The sequence below is a fragment of the Callithrix jacchus genome, chromosome 7, assembly GCF_049354715.1.
Source record: "Callithrix jacchus isolate 240 chromosome 7, calJac240_pri, whole genome shotgun sequence".
Classification (NCBI taxonomy): Eukaryota; Metazoa; Chordata; class Mammalia; order Primates; family Cebidae; genus Callithrix; species Callithrix jacchus.
The window spans coordinates 91,909,082-91,918,570 of NC_133508.1; positions in this window are offsets into that span (position 1 = coordinate 91,909,082).

Consider the following 9,489-nt stretch of genomic DNA (forward strand, 5'->3'; position numbering starts at 1 on the left):
TAGGGTATAGGAGTTTATCCATCCTGACCTGTAGCTGTAACTTCTTGCAGTGCCCACCCCATCCCCTGGGAGAGTGTACTTACTTCCTTGCTCCCGATGCAGAGGGATGTGAGCAGGCATGAGCTGTCCTGTGTCTGACAGAAGCCTGAAGAGCCATGTGTGGTTGGCCCATGCTCCTCCCTCTGCCATGAGAACACATTTCCCACAGAGGAACCATTCCATGGAGCTGAGCTAAAGCAGCTAGCCTGCAGCCACTGAGTGTCACAGGAATCAGAGAGCAATGTTTGCCATAGTAAGCAATGAGATTTGGGGATTGGTTGTTACTATAGCAGAGCTGACTAATACATCAGTAAACTAAAACCAGCTGCTGTCCTTAAATGGACTATTGGAGGCCAGGCACGGTGGCTCATGCCTTTAATCCCAGCACTTTGGGAGGCTGAGGCAGGTGGATCACCTGCAGTCAGGAGTTGGAGACCAGCCTGGCCAACATAGCGAACCTCGTCTCTACTAAAAATACAAAAATTAGTCAGGTATGGTGGCAGGCGTCTGTAATCCTGCCTACTCAGGAGGCTGAGGCAGAAGAATTGCTTGAACCCAGGAGGCAGAGGTTGCAGTGAGCTAAGATCGCACCACTGCACTCCAGCCTGGGAGACGAGCGAAACTCCATCTCAAAAAAAACATGGACTGATTTTGAGTTTTGTGTAGCGTGCCTCACTGTCTTTGAAAGGAAATTGGCTGTGGAATACTTACAAAGAACCACGCAGCTCCCAGGTGCTGGTCCCTGCCTGTGGCTTGTGGCCAGGAAGCTGAAGTTCTTTGTAAGTATTCCATTTCTTCCTAAGCCTTGTTTTGGCCACTTTAGGGCCTGAGGACCAGGAGGCTGATGGACATGAGGTCTTTTGTGCACTCCCTACCATTAGACCTAGGAGAGGCAGAGAAAGTAATTTTAGGAATTGTTAGCACATAAGGATTAAACTTCCTTATATATGAGGAAGTTTAATAGTATCTTCTCAGAGGATTGTTTTGAAGATTAAATAGCTGGCACCTGGCACTTAGTAGGTGCTTAGTAAGCATTGGTTGTTATGGGTACCAGGCACTTTAATAGCAAGAGTCCCTAGCCCCTGGGCATAGACTGGTACCAGTTCATGTCCTGTTAGGAATGAGGCCAGGCCGCACAGCAGTTGAGCGGCGGGTGGAGAAGCATTACCACCTAAGCTCCACCTCCTGTCAGGTTAGTGCTGGCATTAGATTCCCATAGGAGCTCAAACCCTGCTGTGAACTGTGTGCATGAGGGATCTAGGTTGTGTGCTCCTTATGAGAATCTAATGCCTGATGATCTCAGGTGGAACAGTTTCATCCCAAAACCATCCTCCTCCCTGCCCTGTGGAAAAATGGTCGTCTTTTTTTTTGGTGGTGTTTTTTTTATTTGAGATGGGAGTTTCGCTCTTGTTACCCAGACTGGAGTGCAATGGTGCGATCTTGGCTCACCGCAACCTCCGCCTCCTGGGTTCAGGCAATTCTCCTGCCTCAGCCTCCTGAGCAGCTGGGATTACAGGCATGCGCCACCATGCCCAGCTAATTTTTTTATATTTTTAGTAGAGATGGGGTTTCACCTTGTTGACCAGGATGATCTCGATCTCTTGACCTCATGATCCACCCGCCTCGGCCTCCCAAAGTGCTGGGATTACAGGCCTAAGCCACGGGGCCCGGCCCAAAAATGGTCTTCTACTAAACTGATCCCTGGTTCCAAAAAGGTTGGGGACTGCTGCTCTATAGGACAACTCTTTGCCTAGGATGATTCTCCCCTGACTTGATCCCAGATGAGGAACTGCCATGGCTCTAAGGCCTCATGAAGGGTGGGCCTCTCCACAAGTGGACTCAGCCCTTAGGAGTCATCTCCTGAAATCCTGGATTCCAGAGGCATAGCCAGACTGAAAGGGGACCTGTGTCTTTATTTTTATTTTAAAAATTAGAATATATATTTTGTAGAGATGGGATCTCCCACCATTGCCAAGGCTGGTCTCAAACTCCTGGTCTCAGGTGATCTTCCCACCTCAGCCTCCCGAGGCATTGGGATTACAGGCATAAGCCACTGACCTGGATAGAAGGCAGGAGCCCTAGGACCTGCTGACAGGGCCAGTGCCCAGGGACTGCCTAATCCTAGCAAGTCCCTGCCCTCCCTGGGCCTTGGTTTTTCTATCTAAACAATGGGAACAATATACTAGAAAGTACTGCATCCTGTAAGGCTTATTATTCCTTTTATTTTTATTTATTTTTGAGATGGAGTCTTGCTCTGTTGCCTAGGCTGGAGTGCAATGGCACAATCTTGTCTCACTGTAACCTCTGCCTCCCGGGTTCAGGCGATTTCCTGCCTCAGCCTCCTGAGTAGCTGGTATTACAGGCATGCGCCACCATGCCCAGCTAATTTTTGTATTTTTAGTAGAGACGGGGTTTCACCATGTTGGCCAGGCTGGTCTCGAACTCCTGACCTTGTGATATGCCTGGCTCAGCCTTCCAAAGTGCTGGGGTTACAGGTGTGAGCCACCATATCCAGCCTTATTATTCCTTTTAAACAGATGTAGCATAAATCCTCACCAGGAAGGTAGTGTTCTAGCCTACAGACAGCATGAGTTGTAGCTTTTTCCCCCTTTCTTCATATTCCTTTTTTTTTTTGAAATGGAGTTTCACTCTTATTACCCAGGCTGGAGTGCAATGGCGCAATCTCGGATCACTACAATTCTGCCTCCCAGGTTCAAGTGATTCTCCTGTCTCAGCTTCCTGAGTAGCTGGAATTACAGGCCTGTGCCACCACACCTGGCTAATTTTCTATTTTTAGTAGAGATGGGGATTCTCCAGGTTGGTCAGGTTGGTCTCGAACTCCTGACCTCAGGTGATCCGCCCAACTCAGCCTCCCAAAGTGCTGGGATTACAGGTGTGAGCCACTGCGCCTGGCCTGTACGAGAGATTCTAAGCCTGATTTACACTTAGAATTGTTCTTGATACCCAGCAGATACTAGTTTGAACTCTGGCTCTGCTGCAAAAGATTTTGTGCATGTCAGTTAATCACCCTGAGCCTCAACGTGATCTTCTGTAAATTGGGGCAAAAATCCTGCCAAATATGGGGGGGTTAGGGAGTGCTGCAGTGCTCCAGGAGTTGCAGCATATTCAGTGCCTTTGCTTAGTGCCTGGCATGCGATAAGTAGTGCTCAGCAACCCTAGGAACACAGCCAAAATCATGAGCTGGACAAGTCCCTTCCCTGAGACGTGCCTGAAAGAAATATCACCCAGATCTGCAAGCCCCAGAAGGTGGCAAAGAAAACCAGATGCAGGGTCTTGAGATCAGCAGGCTCCCTGTTCCTGGACATGGCACCTGCCACCAGCAATCTCTCCATAGGTATTCCTGCTGCTTTAAAGGCCCAGCGAGGCCTAGAGCTGAATCCTCAGCCAGTGGGGTGAGGGGCTGCCTCTGCCGCCTAACAGCAGTCCACCCAGTTACCCTGACTGTGCCCAAACCCTGGCCTCTCCAGGGGTTTTCCCCAACTGCTCACATCAACCTGATTACAGTTCCTCTAACACACCAGATGCTTCATATGTCCATGCCTTTGCTCCAGTTTCCTTTACTTGGAATGTCCTTCCCCTGCCTGGCCTACCTGCCCAAAACCCACCTATCTTCAGAGATGTTTTCTTTGCTAGGATGTTTCCACTGCCTGCTGGCAGAGCTGGCTTTCCCTGATGTGCATGCACATACCCCCATACTCACCCTCCATCTGTCCTGTCCCCGTAATACTGCATGGCACCAGGATGTCCAGGTGTCTGCCTCCCCTTCCAGCAGGTAAGCTCTGTGTGTGTGTGTGAGCTGAGTGGATGGATGGATGAACCAACGAAAGAACGAACTAATGAATGAAAGAATAAAATAAGCCAGTGCCCTGTTCCCAGGCACCCACTTGCACACACAAGTTCAGCAACAGCATTCCCAGGCTCTGTCTTTTTTGGCCTCCGCTATGCATCTATTCTGGTTGCAAAGTGTGGCTGCACCTGCATTCCGGGTTCCTGCCCACAGAAAGTGCAGGGCTTCCCTCTGCCCTGAACCTGCCGAGGGTAGGACTAGAACTGGGCCAGGGTGGGAGTCCAGCTGTGGCTGGCTCATGTGCAGCTCAGGAAGGTCCTTTGCTTACGGCAGCCAGTGCGGAGCCTAGGCCCTGCTGCAGCGGTGCATCTCCAGGAGCCAGGCTAGCCAGGTGAAGGGCCCTGAGCACTTCCCTTCCTCCAGCTGATGGGACAAGGAGTGAGGCCAATGCTCTCTGCAGGGGATGTGGGCCTCCCCTGCCACCGTGCCCATGCCTGGGACTCCAGCAGAGCCAACTTTCCCTGCCTCATCTATGAGGGCCAGGCCAAGGCACCTGCACTCACATCCATACACGTGAGCACAGGGCAGAGCCTCTTGCACCCACCATCCCTGAAGCAGAGTGCTGCCCTTCCTTCTCAGGGACAGGGATCAGATCAGTGATGGAGGTGGGACCACCTGACTTCTGTCTAGTTACCTCTATGGATTTGGGGTGGCAGCTGAAGAAGGGGGTCTGGGGACAAAGCCCCCTGAAATACACTGTAGGCAAGCCAAGAAAGGCACTGTTCACACTGAATTCTGGCACTGAGCTAACCACTGTACCTGGATTCTCTTAATCCCAATGGCCATCCTCTTGGGTCTGTTATCTAATTTTATAAATAAGGCCATGGAGGCACACAGTCACCCCACTAGTGAGTGCCAAGCCAAGAACTGAACCCAAGCACCTCACTCCAGAGCCCTCCTTCCTCCTCTGTGTTCCTTATTCCATTTGCCTTACAAACATTTATTTGGCACCTGCCTCGAGCAGAGCATCGAGGCTGAAGTGCATCAGGCAGCCTCTGCCTTCAAGGTTATGCTGTTAAATGGATGCAATAAATCTAACGGCCTGGAAACTGCTCCAATGAAGATAAAGACAGCCACAACAGGCAAGTCTGTCATCAGCCCTGCTCTGAGCCCCCAGTGACTCTGTCATCAGCGCTCTTCGTGTGGCATTCAAGGCCATTCAGGATCTGGGCCCCCGCCACCTCTACAGCTTCCACTCTGACCTCCTCAGCCCAGCCATCCTGAATGGTTCAGCTGTGGGGCAGGAGGATGCAGGGGCTGAGTATTGATTGGTTGTGGAGTCAGGCACCTGCATCCCAATCCCAGCCCCACAGCATACTAGCTGGAGGCCTTGGGCACTTTGCATAGGCTCTCTGTGCCTCAGTTTCCTCATCTGTAACATGAGCAGGATAACAGCACTTACCTCATGCAGGTCTTATGTGGATTAAATGCATTAATCTACGTGAAGCATATGGGACACAGCTTGCCTCAAATTACATGTTCAATCTATGACATTGTTATTTTCTCTTCCCTAACCTCACCATGCTCTGAGCTTTGGGGCTTTGTGAATCCTGTTCTCTCTGCCTGGACCATTCTTCTTTCCACTTGTTCCCCTTCTACACACAACTGCTCCTCCCTTCACTATTTAACATGTAGCCTTCAATCAGGCCCAAATGCCTCCTCAGGAAGCCCTCCCTGTCTCCTTATCCCACGTGTCCCCATGGCACCCACACCACACTACACTAATTGTTCCCTTGATGGTTCTTGCTCTCTGTAAACTGAGTCAGGGGCCCTAAGCTGTGTACTTCTGTAGTGCCAGAGCCTAGTACTGCAGCTGCTCAGCACGTAGTAGATGCACAACCAATTATTACTGGCTGATGATATAGAGCAAGGAGTGATTAATTCTGAACAGATCAAGGATGGAAGCTACCACATATGATGGACTTGGATCATGAAGTTGAAGAAGGAATCAGGGGGTGCGGTTAGGTGGGAGGGCCTTCTGGCATATTCCAGGGGTAGTGCCTGTGCTTGCCTGGCTCAGTAACAGCAGCTGCCACCTCTTGAGCACTTAGGATATGCCAGGCAACATTCTTGGTGCTTTATTTGGATTGGTTCACTTAATCCTCCCAACACCTCTAGAAGGCAGGTAGCATAGCCCCATTTTACTGACAGGAAAAGTGGTGCAAAGAGGTTAAGTAACTTGCCCAAAGTCAGCTAGCTAATGAAAAGTAGAACCAGAACTTGAGTTCAGGACTCTGCTAAGCCCCTCAGGAGATATTAATGAGACCAGCCCCCTGCCTTCAAGGAGTTTCCAATAGACCCAGCTGCCTTTGCCTTCTCAGTCCAAGCTTATGGTAAAGTCTTGGCACTCACTGTCATGCAGTGTCCCCAAACTGTCTGCCTGGGTAGAACAGTCCACTGTCTGCGGAAAGCCCTGCCAGAGCCGACGCTTGAATCCCCATAGCACTCAACACCCTGCCAATGGGACTCCCGTCAGCCTATGAGTTTTTTTTGGCAAGCCTTGGCAGCAAGTGCTGCCCTGGAAAAAGGGCATCCTGAGTTACCATGAACTGGTGCCACCTTTTCACTCTCCTGGTCCTGCACAGTTTTAATTAGCTAAGAGCAATTAAGCTTTAACCATAGGGGCTCATTAGCAGCCTTGGGCACTGCTGGCTTGACAGGAACCCCTGCACCAAGATGGTGCTTAAAGTTGCCATCCATTCTACTGGCCATAGTGCATCACCCAGCTACCTTCTGTGCAAAGTATCACTCAGTATACAGGCAGCTCCACTTACCGAGCATCTGCTGTGGGCCAGGCACTGTTATCCCCATTTTACAGATAAAGAACTGAAGTGGAGGGACTATGAGGAAGTGCCTTGCACAAGTGCCAGAGAGATAGTAAGTGGCACAGTCTGACTCCAGAGTCTGTAGTTGGGGTCACTATAAGTAATTTTATTTTTGAGACAGGGTCTTTCTCTGTTGCCCAGGTTGGAATGCAGTGGCACGATCTTGGCTCACTGCAACCTTGTCTCCTGGGCTCAAGCCATCCTCCTATTTCAGCCTCCCAAATAGCTGGCACTACAGGTGCCTGCCACCACGCCCAGCTAATTTCTATATTTTTTGTAGAGATGGAGTTTTGCCGTGTTGCCCAGGCTGGTCTCAAACTCTAGGATTACAGGCGTGTGCCCAGCCTCATTAAGTTACACAAAATACCTTGACTTTTTTCAAATGTTACTTAAGTTTGCAATAACATCATAAAAACATGTTCCCATTTTCCACATTATAAGAAAACTTAAAAATCATTTTCCTAACTCTAAAACAAAGCCTCACATGCCCTTGGATGCATAACAATCCATTCTAAAAGGCATTCATGCATCTTGGTGTGGAAACGGATTGTGGGAACTCTGGAGACCTGGCACTCAAGTAGTTAAGGAAACGACAATTTCAGCAGATTTCTGCACAACTCCTTTATGAATAGCCCAGCAGGTGTTTCTTCCATTAAAACACAGAATATTAATGGAGCCCCTGATTTACATTCTAAGCCTGATTTACACAATGGTTTTGTTATGCACCAGCCTTTGTCCCCAAGTACGAATTCTGCTAAATATTTCCCAGGCAGTCGCTGCTAGATCTCCCCAAGGAATGAGCAATGATAATACAGCCTGTACCTGCTATTTTGCCAGCATCCCATTTCATCAATTTATGGCAAGAGGTAAAATTGGCAAGGTCAGAAATAGTAAGGTACACAGTTTGAGTATTTCTGTCTTTCCTCTAAGGAGATACAGCTATTCTGCAGGTGCCTCCTAATTCTTGCCTGTGGCATTTCCCAGGAAAGTTGTGAAGTATCTTATCAAGAAAACAAGATCCAGGTCTTGAGATAACAAAGTTAACAACAGAACCTGAGCTCCCAGTGGGGGGGTTTCCTAAGTCGTCTGGTGTAAGGGAAGTAAGTGTCTGAGTGCAGACTAAGGGGTAATGAAGCATTTCATATAAGTGAGCTTGGTCAAGCCCCAACCCTCCGCCTCCGCCCCCGCCCCCGATACAAGGCGGGTACCATTTGCACGAGTGTCTCACTGATGAAGAATCTGAGATGCACATAGGGCAACTAATCTGTCTGTGGTCACATCCCAGTAAGTGATCTAGGATTATGTCTCTTCACCAAATCATGCTGCACCTGGCTACTAGAAAAAACGCGGGACACATAGGTTTCATTCAGCCTTGGGCAAATCGGTGTCCTCCCTGTATTTCTCTCCCTATTGTAAACTAAAAAGCATGGGCATCTGCTTCACGAACTCACACAGCTTTGGCAGCTCAGAGGCTGATCCAGCCAGTCTTCTCTTCACTCAGCAGGACCGACCAGAGTGGACTGGCGCCTGTCCTGTCCTCAGGCATCTTGCAAGTCTGATGATGTGTGACGTGCTCATTCCTGCTCCAGGCCCGCTTCATTCCTGCTTCACTTCATCTGTGCCTCATTCCTGCTCCAGGCCCACTTCCCAGCACAGAGCCAAGGCCAGCTTCAAGTTTTCCTAAACTCTAAAGCTCCAGGATTCTAGATCATCCTCGAGTCAGTCTAGACCTTGCACATTAATGAAAAGTAAAATGAACTGGCTCTCTATTCCTGGAATCTAGTTTTTAAAAGTGCTTATATTAGGCTAACCTCCCATAAACAAGTAAGCTTATGGAGCATAAATTTAAAGTTAAAAAGTTATTTAGCCAAAAAATAAAAATAAAAATTATTTAGCCAGTCAAAGTGGCACACTACCTGGGAGGTTCAATTGGGAGGACCGCGTAGCCCAGGAGTTAAGTCCAGCCTGAACAACATAGCAAGAACCCGCCTCTCTCTTTTTTTAAATATTTATGGAAAACCTTTTTCTTTTGAGACAGGGTCTGGCTCTATCACCCAGGCTGGAGTGTAGTGGTGCCATCTCAGCTCACTTCCACCCCACGGGCTCAAGCGATCTGCCCACCTCAGCCTCTCCCAAGTAGCTGGGACTACAGGCATGTGCCACCATGCCCAGATGTTGGCCAGGTTGGTCCTGAACTCTTGGGCTCAAGTGATCCTCTGGCCTCAGCCTCCCAAAGTGCTGGGATAGCAGGCTTGAGCCACCGTGCCCAGGCAAACACCTGTCTCTTGAAAATATTTAAAGCACCCATTTACATGAATCTTGATTTCTCACATACTTTAGGCTAACTTGGTTAGAAAGATATACGTAATTTAGTTTTACAGAGGCTAAGCAGTGTCGTGAGAAGGGCAGTCTGACTAGTGCCTGCCATCTAGCTGTGATCATAATAGCTGTGCATCCTTGGATAAGTTGCTGAAATAGATCCTCATGCTTCCTCATCTGTAAAATGAGATCACAGCATCTACCTTGCACAATTGTAAATTCTGAAAATGGTATATAAAGTGCCTAACAGTGGCCAGGTGCGGTGGCTCACACCTGTAATCCCAGCACTTTGGGAGGCCGAGGCAGGAGGATCACTTGAAGCCAGGAGTTGGAGACCAGCCTGGGCAACAAAGTGAGACCCTGTATCTCAAAAAAAAAAAAAAAAAAGCCACTGTGATGGTCCACAACTATAGTCCCAAGTTACTCAGGAGGCTGAGG